The following is a 9911-nucleotide window of genomic DNA, read 5'->3' on the forward strand; positions in this document are numbered from 1 at the left end:
CCTTGGCTAACAAGTACCATCCTGTATTAACGGAGGGGAAATCTATTCTAGGATTTAGAGCAGCTGGCTTATTAAATCCAGTAGACCAACTGAAACCTTGGTATCAGGCAGGAATGATTCTTCTGAAATGACTGGAGCTGTACCAATCTTACATTTCAGGACTGAGATCAGAACCAGACCCAGTCTGCTGAAAAATAAAGCAGTTCTGTCATTTGCTGGTAATGAGGAATCACCCAAATCATAAATCTATGTCCAGGCTGAAGTTGTACACTATAAATATGTTACATGGACTCCATGGGGTGCTCTTCTAAATAAGCTCCACAGCGTTTACTAATAAGTCTCTGTTTTCTTCTTCATGCAGCTTGTCCTCCAAGGGTGATAGATGTTTCTGCACTGGCATTTTGATCCAATCCTATTAAAACCATTTTAAGTTCCAGGAAGACTTTTTATCTTTTTTTTGTCTTCCAAAACTATTATAAATATTCACAAATTCAGGGTCATGCTGTCTGTAACCACATATCTTTAAATCCAAATATTTGAGGTGGTATTTATGGGAGGGAGTGGTTTACAGCAGGGTTTCCCAAAACAGGGTATGAAGTGCTGGGAGGGAGAGGGGAAAAAGCAAATTATTAATTCTGCTTCCAACATTAGTACAATTTTATATGTGGGAGGGGAGAGGATGAATAGAAGAGTTCACCAGGGAGAGAGGTGCAGGGCATAGTCATTTGCAAAGTTCTGGTATACAGCACTTTAAAAACTAAATGCACTTATTCCTAGGCTGTAGATTAAAGTGTATTGTTCAGCATCAGCTGGCTCCTAGTTATCCCTGACTTTGCAATGTTTACAGCATTCTCCACTCTGGTAGTGCTGCCTCAGAAACCCCTCTGTCCTATGTGAAAATGCTGTGCACTTCTTGCTTACCAAGGGACTTAAGTTAATATAAGGGCACTCAGTGGTCTAATGTTAAATGCCAAAGGACCAAAACCTGAAAGGTCTAAGACTGAAAGCATCAGACTACACCATTTCCTATTTACTATAGATGGTATATTTAGTAACTAATCATCCAACCTAATAACATAAAATAGTATTTGACAAAAAGGTCAAGTGTTTAATATTAGGGCTAGGAGAGTCATAAAAATCTATAAGGGGAATGCTCTGTGGAACAGCCAGCCAGCTGCAGCTCCCGGCTCTGTCACTGTATCTCTCAGTTCCTCCTTTCATTCTATAAAAATGTCACAGTCTCTTAAGCTCAAATGATTCCATACGTTTCCTGCTTCTGGAGGATGTAACTCTACAGAAGGCTCAGTTCCCACTTGCCAGGCCACACAACTCTGGCTCTGGAAGTTTCCTCTCTTTAAGTCTTCTAGAGCTCTTCAAAAAGTGTCATAGTTAATAGTGTAAACAAAAGTTCCCCAGATATTGTGGAGGACGCTGTATTTGATGGAAATCCCATTAGAATGCAATGAAAGAGACTTTTTAAATTAAATAATTGCTTTATAAAACTTAGCAGACTTTATGTTCCAGGTTTGTCGGCCAAATGGACCTCAGCCAGAGGAGTGAGAGAGAGTGAACCAAACTGAGAGCTGGTGTAAATGGGCCCAACTTTCGCATTCTTTTTGAACTTGACTAACTCATGCAGGGTCTAGAAGGAGCCACTGTTGCTGCTGATCTGTAGAGCAACCTGGCATCAGCCATATTTTAGAACCTAATTTTCACTGTAAAACATGAAAACAAAACACAGAAACAGCAACTGAGTCTAAATGCTGTGCTCAGATCCAGACTGGAGGACACACATACAAGATTTTATTGTTAATGCTGTCGTTCCGTAGCTCCTGTCTCTCCAATACTTTTCCCACACTGTTATTCATGACTCCCTTAATGACTGTTGGAAGTTTGGATTTTTTATCATCTTCTGTTTGCCTGCAGGGACCTCAATTATTTTACTTCAGCCCATGGGATCCCACTTCAGTTGCAGCTGTTTGAATTAACATGTCTTCTTGCTGCATCTCCTGGTTGAGGAAATTGCAAGAAGTGCTGTCATGGCCAGCAGAACAAACAGGTGATCCATCCTGTAACTCATTTCTGTGGCATTTTTTGTAAACTCATGTGGTATAATAGCATGTAGGGGGTTTTGGTTTGTTTGGTTTTTTTTTTTTTTTTTGGATGAGCAACTATATACTACAGGGAAGGGAGTATTTGGAAATAAAAATGGGACACACCTTTTAATTCTCATTTTCATTGGAAGCCTTCTTACAACAACAGAGTGAGAACAAGTTAAATATTTTGTTTCAAAGGGATTATCTCTACCCAGCAGGGAACAGCTGGCATAAAACGCTGATCCACCTCCCATTGCAAATGAGCCAAACTCCAGTTGATTTCATTGGTACAGAATCAAGCTCTTATTAATTCCATGGCCAGCTTCGCACAACTTCTGTCCCCATCTGCTTCTCTTACCTATAGGTCTGACCCTCTCTGGCCATGGAGAACCCAGGCTGAGTTGTGGCTATAGAGAAACTCAAAGCATTTTAACATATGAATGAGTAAACTAATATAACAGCTTTTTCTAAATATGTTCAGTTGTGAAGTACATCACAAGTAGGCCTGCTGACTTCAGTCTAGCCCATCTCTCTAGACAGCCAAATGACAAGCAGCAAGTTGTATCCAGGATCTTGACTCACTAAAATGAGCCAGTGCCTGGTTTTTTTTCTGGGTTAACATGGTTCCTCTCTAGGTTGTGTTTCATTCCTGTGTTCAGCCACTTGAAAAGGAGCATTTCAAGTTTTGTGTACAGTTATCTTGCAGTACGTTTAATAAGAGAGCACCAGTTACTGAAATGTGTTGAAAGACATCACTCCCAGATCTAAGAGCAGCCACAGACTTCTTACTTCCTCTCCAGAGCATAGATGTATGTAGAACTATTTAGAGAACATACATTAATTACAAAAAGAACTAGATATTTCTTAGGATCCTAATCTCTGATACTGATAGGCTTCCTGTTACCCACATCCAGTCCTTTCATGGTTATATTGTTTGAATGTGTTTCTGCTAAGTGACAGAGCAGGCTGAACCTATTAGTGGCTAGGAATTGGAAAAATAAGTAATAACAAATGATTGGGTTATTAAGAGCCTCGTTGTACGTGACTGAAAAAACTGGGCCTGTACTGTCATATGTCATCTAAAAGTTAGCACTATGAACAAGATGTTTTCATATCCTTTCTAATACTTTGAGATAGACCAAAATTTATCATAGCTACCTTCATTTTACTCAGTTAATAATGAATGATCAGTGAAACATTTTGAAATAAGAAAGCTAGATGATTCATGTAACCTCTGCTGTGAAAGGTTTTAAAAGTTTAAAACATACAAAGAAAAAGTAAAGGTAGGTGTATGCCTAAAAATATGTAGGAGAGCTGAGAAGTTTTAATGGAATAACACAGTTTGTGAGATCATCATGCAGGTTCATTTTTTTGATAATCAGATAGAGTTCCGTTCATGTTAACATTTGCATGAGTTCTCAAACAATGAAACTGTCTTTGTGGACCTTTCTTTGACTTCATGACCATCATGACTTTCAGTGATGAAAGTTATGCTTTGATGATAATGGTGTGATTATGCTGTATAAACTGCAGTTTTTAACTGCTGGGAAAGGTGCTGTATAAAAAGCTGTTTCTTCTTCTTTATTAAAACTGATCCAAGATATAGAAAGAGTCCAAAGTCTTGCTCAACTGTTTATGGATAACGAGGTATCCAAAAACTTTGCCATAGCATTCCTGTTATGCACACACCTCTGATAAGACTGTGCTAAGAATAAAGGGCTAAATTATCTTTTGGAATAAATATCCCAATTTTTTTGGTGTTTGTTGAGCTTCCGCTACCTGTTGCAGCAGAGACCTTGGTTACTAGTACAGAGCTCATGTAAAGAGGTCTTTAGCTCTGTAGATTCTACAGTCCATGTTTGGAGACTTCTTTTATCTTTGTGCCAGTGCACAGAAAGAAGTATAATATGATGCATGCATGACTTCATCATAAAACTCCAACTTTTGGAGCCTGTGGATGGGGAATTAAGTGTCCCATTTAGGTAGTCTGTAATAATAATTGTCATTCCTCTTGCATCCTATTCACAAGTGTGTAAAGGATCCTGTGTCTGAAAGACTGGCATGCTGGACCACTGTTCTGGACCACTATTTTAGTCCCTGTGCTTTTGTGTTGTTAGAGCTACTTCTTTTGAACTTTATATCTAGCTAAAAATTTGAGATATTCTAGATAGTACTAATTAGGAGGTGAAAGTGTTGTGAGAGTCACAAACTGCTTGTATGTAACTCTATGTATCTACAAAAAAAGGACAAAAATCTGGTTTTCTGACCACAGGACAAGACAAACAGGTATAAAAATAAAATAAGTTCAACCAATTGCCTGTGGGGCCTCTTTCAGCCAGAGTCCACTCCTTGCTCACCCCTGGCCTCTTGTAGGACTTCACTGTCTGCATGTCCTTCCACCTCTCATTATTACTGTACTGCCTCTGTGGCTTTTCTTTCCACCCAGTCTAGTGGTCTCTCAGGGCAGTATTCAGGAACTGTGCTTCTCTCACAGTTCATGTCTCTGATCAGACTGGCCTTGTCTTTCTGTGTGCAGTGACACGTGCCTGCACTTTGCTTTGAAGAGTGAGTATCTTCACCAAGGAGTTGAGTTGCTCCTTCCCAGCTAACTCAACTGAAGGGCAATGACTACAATCAGCTCTGACAACATTTCATCCATACACTTCTATGTCTGGTTTATATCAAAATTATTCCCATAATTCCTGCCATCATACAAAAGCAAGCCTGAAAAGAAGAGGAATAAACATAGAGTGGTTTAAAAATTGTATACTAGAAATAATTAAATTCTTAGTAAGAGACTTCTGTCATTTCTCTATTTTCACTCACCGTGAGGAGGACAGCATGTTCTCATCTCTGTAGAGTCACATAAATTACTTGATTAAAGTGCATGTTGCAGAGCTGAATCTGGGCATTTGGAACCTCCTTGCTGTTTTCTCAAGGTATTTGTATGATAGATGAGGGGGGAAAAAAAAAGTCCTGTGCTTAGTTCATCTTGTTATGTTGTAGATATATTTTCCAGACGTTTGCAAATAGAGTAAAGAACAAGAGTTCTTCAGCTATTTAAAGTCTTTGAAAGAAGAAAGGCAGTTTAGATTACCAGCAGCCTACAATGTGCGTGGCACAAAAATGTCAGTTTTAATGGCAAAGTTCAGGATAAAACTGTGTCAGCTAATTTAATCATTTACCATGAAATACCAGTTATCTTAATCTTACATGCAGTCCTTAAGTCTGCTGCATATTTTTGTGTAATTGAATCCTGTCCTTAAAAGGGACGAAGCAGGGAATTTGCTTTAGTGAAAAGTTGGGCTCTAAATGTTCCTGTTTATAAATTGTATTTGTGGCATTGTCAGATATTTTAATAGTGAGCAGCTAATATTTCTGATGAGTCTGTTTTTTCTCTGTTTCATATTTGTCTTCCATGGTACAGAAATCATATTAGTATTCAGTTTCTATGGAACTTAACAGAATTCTCTGGAAAAACTGCAGATACTGTTCCCAGAACTTAAGGCAAATAAATTCGTATCTAACCCAGATGACACATTTTATTCATGTGGTTTTCTTTCCATCTAGATACCTGATGTATTACTTCATCAGCAAATTCAACAAGGCCAAGATGTCTTCATTTTCCTTCAGAGCAAGAGCTGTAAGAGCAGTGTGGTGGAAGTATTGGTCTTCTGTGGCCAGCCGGCAAGAACCCATCAACAGCTGTGATGAGCAGAGCAGACATGGGAGACAGGAGGCAGCTGAAGCCAAAGAGGACCCACGCCTGGAGCTGTGTCTGTGTGATTGGAGCAGAGAGAGGCCAGGACCCAAGGAAATCCCAGCAGCAAGGGAAAAAAACAGATTGACTCTCAGTGACTCATTTAGCTCCTGGATTGGACAGATCTCTCCCCTGCTGGCAATTTGGCTGAGCATCAATGGACAGATACCAGGATGAATAGCTTAAAATAATTAGGGGTTGGGAATTTGCAAAACTGCTAGCCATCCAGTTCTTTACTGTGCAATGCGAGGCAGAAAAAAGAAATTACATTTAGGTTATTAAATATTAAGTCAGTGGATTTACTTCCATTTGGTGCAGAACAGGAAACTGGCTAAAATTCAACATTTATATCATTGTGTTGATGGTCTGTTTATCACTGAGCAAGTAAGTGCCTTTTGGCAGGTCAAGCTCTTTGACACATGGGGCAAATGTGTGCTTAATTTCTCCCAAACAGAAGAATTAATATAATAATAATTAACACAGATGAGAACAGAATTAAAATCAAGTACAGTCAGGAGTTCAGTTTAATGCCAGGTGCCTCACATTGTAGATGTTCTGGGGCCAGATATTTCCTGTTGAAGGTAGCAAGGATTTTGCCTTTGGCACTTATGGGAGCTGAAGTGGGCCTTGGATGCAGAAAGACAGAATTCCCTATACTTTCTATTTAATGCACAAAACCAGAAGCAACAGGCTCATTTAGTATCAGTAAAGGTCAGTTAAAATTATAGAGACATCCTTTGGAGCAAATCCTCTGCCTTGTATTTGCATATTTATGAATTAGAGATTACGACAGGCTATTTCATTTATTAGAGCAGTACTGCTATAGTTAATAGTCTGTCAGTATTTCCATTATAAACCCCGTTCTTCAGTGTTTAATATCTCAGCCATTTAAAATCACATCAGGAAGCCAGGTGGTCTTAGGTTGCCGGCCAGGTGCAATTTTTTGTTATGGATTATTTTCAATAATGAAATACTTCTCATCATATATGCAGATGAGCCACAGCATTTCTGTTGGAGGGACATAGCAAGGTGTGTAGATTCACTGTGGCTTTGTTTTTCTTTAGGAAAGAAGGGAAAAGAGGGATTTGACCAATCATGTCAACTGCAGCTTTATGTTGGAAGAACAGTTTTTCAAGCAACTGCTCTCAGAGAAAACACTGGTTCTCAGTGGGAAATCAGGTTGCTGTTTACTTGCCAGTGGTGACCAAGGTAAACAGGTGAGGATGGTTACCCTGTCCCTCTGAAATTTCTTGTCTACCAGTCATGGGTGAGGCATCCCAGGCAAGAAAGCAGTGAAATAAAAGAAGGGCCTTTAGAAGTAACAAGAGCCCCAGTTACAAATTCAGAAAGCTGGCCTCTTTTTAAGTGTCTGCCAGCTGCAGAGAAGTACAGTACTGTCCTGAATTTATTGCTGATATGTGGGGTAGAGGGGTTGCTAAGGCTTTAGAGGCAGTTGTGAAGCTACTTGCATGTGTCCCTAAACTGAGCAGTGTCATTTATTTCAGCAGTTTCACATGTTCCTTCCAAACAGCCCCACTTTGCTTTCATAGAAGTATTAGTTCACTAAAAAAATAACTGCCTGGCAAGGGCAAATGTTCAGACTAAAATGCCAATTTTTAACTTGCTAGGGCAGCAAAAAGTTACTCTTCAGAGTAGCTGAAAGAAGCTGGTCTTGCACTATAACCTCTTGTCCTATGAAAACAGAAACAGTCCAAATAGAAACTCCTGGGGAGTGGTTTGTTTTCAAGGTCTTGAAAAATCGTTTGCTGCCTCAGTAACTGACAAGTTAGAAATCAAATTCATGAAGAGAAAAAAAAAAAATGAAGCTATGTGCAAAACATCTTTTGCTCGTTTGCCTCACAAACACATAGTTGGAGGTGGGAACATAGTCCACATTTTCCATCTTTCCCATCATAAAGGTCCATGTGCACAACTGAGGGTTCCAGGAAAACTAGCAATGGCAGGCCAGAAACACTCTGAGACATCATATATGATACACTTGGTGCATAGCAGTTAATCAAACTGTGCCCTAGGCAAGACCCAGGGCTTGGCCTCTGTGCCACCTTCTGTAAATTTTGACTGAATTAAGATTAACAGCAAGTGTAGGAGTTACATTAGACAAAAATTTTTTTAAGCACACATAAGACAAGATTGCAACAAGAAGTCTCTGATCTTAAATCCACCAAATCCAAATGGTGAGCCAGACTTTGCATCCAGTCTCTCATCAACATCATGAAAACCATGATCAAGACACTCCAGGCTTATGGAAAATCTGTTCTAAATCCAAGTGGCAAGGGCTGATCCGTAGCACTTTCTTAAAACAACAGCATTTGGGATCTTTTGTAAGTAATTTCTAACTAAACGTGCATTTTCCAGACTCCTTCCAGAGTTTCCATTGTAAAGAACAATCTTCCTTCCCTACGCACGTCACAGTGCTTTTTCAGCCAAAAATTATCTCTGGTCATGATAAGTGATCATAACTCAGAAGCAGGCAGACTACAGAAATTGTAAGTGTTTTGAATACAAAATTACTTCAACAGTTTTATAAAACAGGTATAACCCAAAGTAAGAGTGGAGGAGGGAGGGTCTGCCAAACATGTAGAAAATGTCATACATTTTAAAATGAAATATGAAGTGTCACATGCTGTCTGGTGGAAGCTCTGTCCAGGCTCAGTAAGCTATCTATACAGCATTGTTTGCTACATATATTTGTTATGCTTTGTCTTTAATTTGCAGTAACATAAAATCTTGCATAATTGAGTTGAGTGCATCTTTGAATTTTAAAAATACTAATTATTATATAATTAGTCAACAGGATGTGTGTAATTGTGCAATACCAGCATTCCTGGGTGTGGTTAAGTACATAGGTAGAATGCCAACACTCATCTAGATGTAGTATTATAAAATTACACAACAACATACACCCTGGGTGGATACTCTAATTATATTTTACATTTAAACAATAGCTACATTAGCAAAATAGAACTTATTATTTTTAAAAATATCTTCCCACAGGCATGGATCATAGTAGATGATGGTAGTAATATTGCCCAAATAGAGTATTTTCCATCTCCCAGGGGACTCAGGGTTCTTCATAAACATACAAATAGGAGACAAATCGGAGACATAAAGAGCCCTTTATTCGCTCATGGCATGAAACCACCCCAAGACGGATATGTGACAATTACTGAGTCATTCATTGGAATAATTGAAGGCAGAGAATGAACAGGAAGAACTTTCCATCTCATGAAGAATCACATGAGATTAACCAGAAATGTGACTAGAACTGTTAAATTTTTATGACTTAACAGACATCAGGACAATCCTTAAACCATGGTGGAAACAGAACCACACAGTGAGTCAGATTCTTCTTTGAACTTACCCAGGAAGATCTAAGTTACAGCCATCAAGTGTCTTGAACATTAGAGTTAATTCTGATCTCTGCTAAGATTTACTGCTGATGTGGTGCAAAAGTCTGCTGCATTCCCAGCCAAAACTTCCCTGCCTGGTCATCCCTCATTCTTCCTGTGGTACATCCACAGTGACTGACAGGTATGCACATCGCTGGGGCCAGCACTACCGGGATGGTAGCTTCTGCAGTACAAAAAGAAAACATGGCACACCAGTATTTACTCTCTTTTGATACGGTTTCAAGGTGAGAAATTCAGGAGAAGAATGGAAAGGTGAAAATTCCAGCACCAAAAAAAACAAACAAAAAAACCCCAAGCTGTGACTCATCATTAATGTAAAGTGTCAGAGCCTAAAGCTGTCTTTTTTTTTCATGTGCCTGGGTGCACAAGGGTGAGGGCCTCTGAGGATGATTTTATCTTTTACTTTTGAGTCGGAAGATCTTGGATGTGGTTTGGCAAGTTCATAAAAATATTGTGATGAAGTTGAGCTGCCATCTGGAAATATTACATACAGAGATACAAGAAAGCTTAAGGAGAAAACTGCAGATGCTGGAAGAAGAATCAGCAGTGCACATGAATGAGGTTAAAAATTGCAGACAATTAGCTACTAGATGACTCCTACTAAAGAAATCATCAAAGATTTGA

General features: G+C 39.1%; 1 long non-coding RNA gene across 4 annotated transcripts in view; it reads left to right on the top strand.

Annotated features, from left to right (window-relative positions):
• LOC138114021 (uncharacterized) overlaps positions 1 to 9596 on the top strand; it is a 254311-nt gene extending 244715 nt beyond the window's left edge. For 3 of the 4 annotated variants that reach the window (XR_011152447.1, XR_011152448.1, XR_011152449.1), the window contains 2 exons: positions 1927 to 2059; positions 5667 to 9596. This is a non-coding gene — a long non-coding RNA (uncharacterized lncRNA). The remainder of the gene's footprint in view (positions 1 to 1926; positions 2060 to 5666) is intronic. The other variant, XR_011152450.1, reaches the window with a different exon arrangement.
• Positions 9597 to 9911: the final 315 nt, after the last annotated feature.

This window comes from Aphelocoma coerulescens, chromosome 8 (genome assembly GCF_041296385.1).
Source record: "Aphelocoma coerulescens isolate FSJ_1873_10779 chromosome 8, UR_Acoe_1.0, whole genome shotgun sequence".
Classification (NCBI taxonomy): Eukaryota; Metazoa; Chordata; class Aves; order Passeriformes; family Corvidae; genus Aphelocoma; species Aphelocoma coerulescens.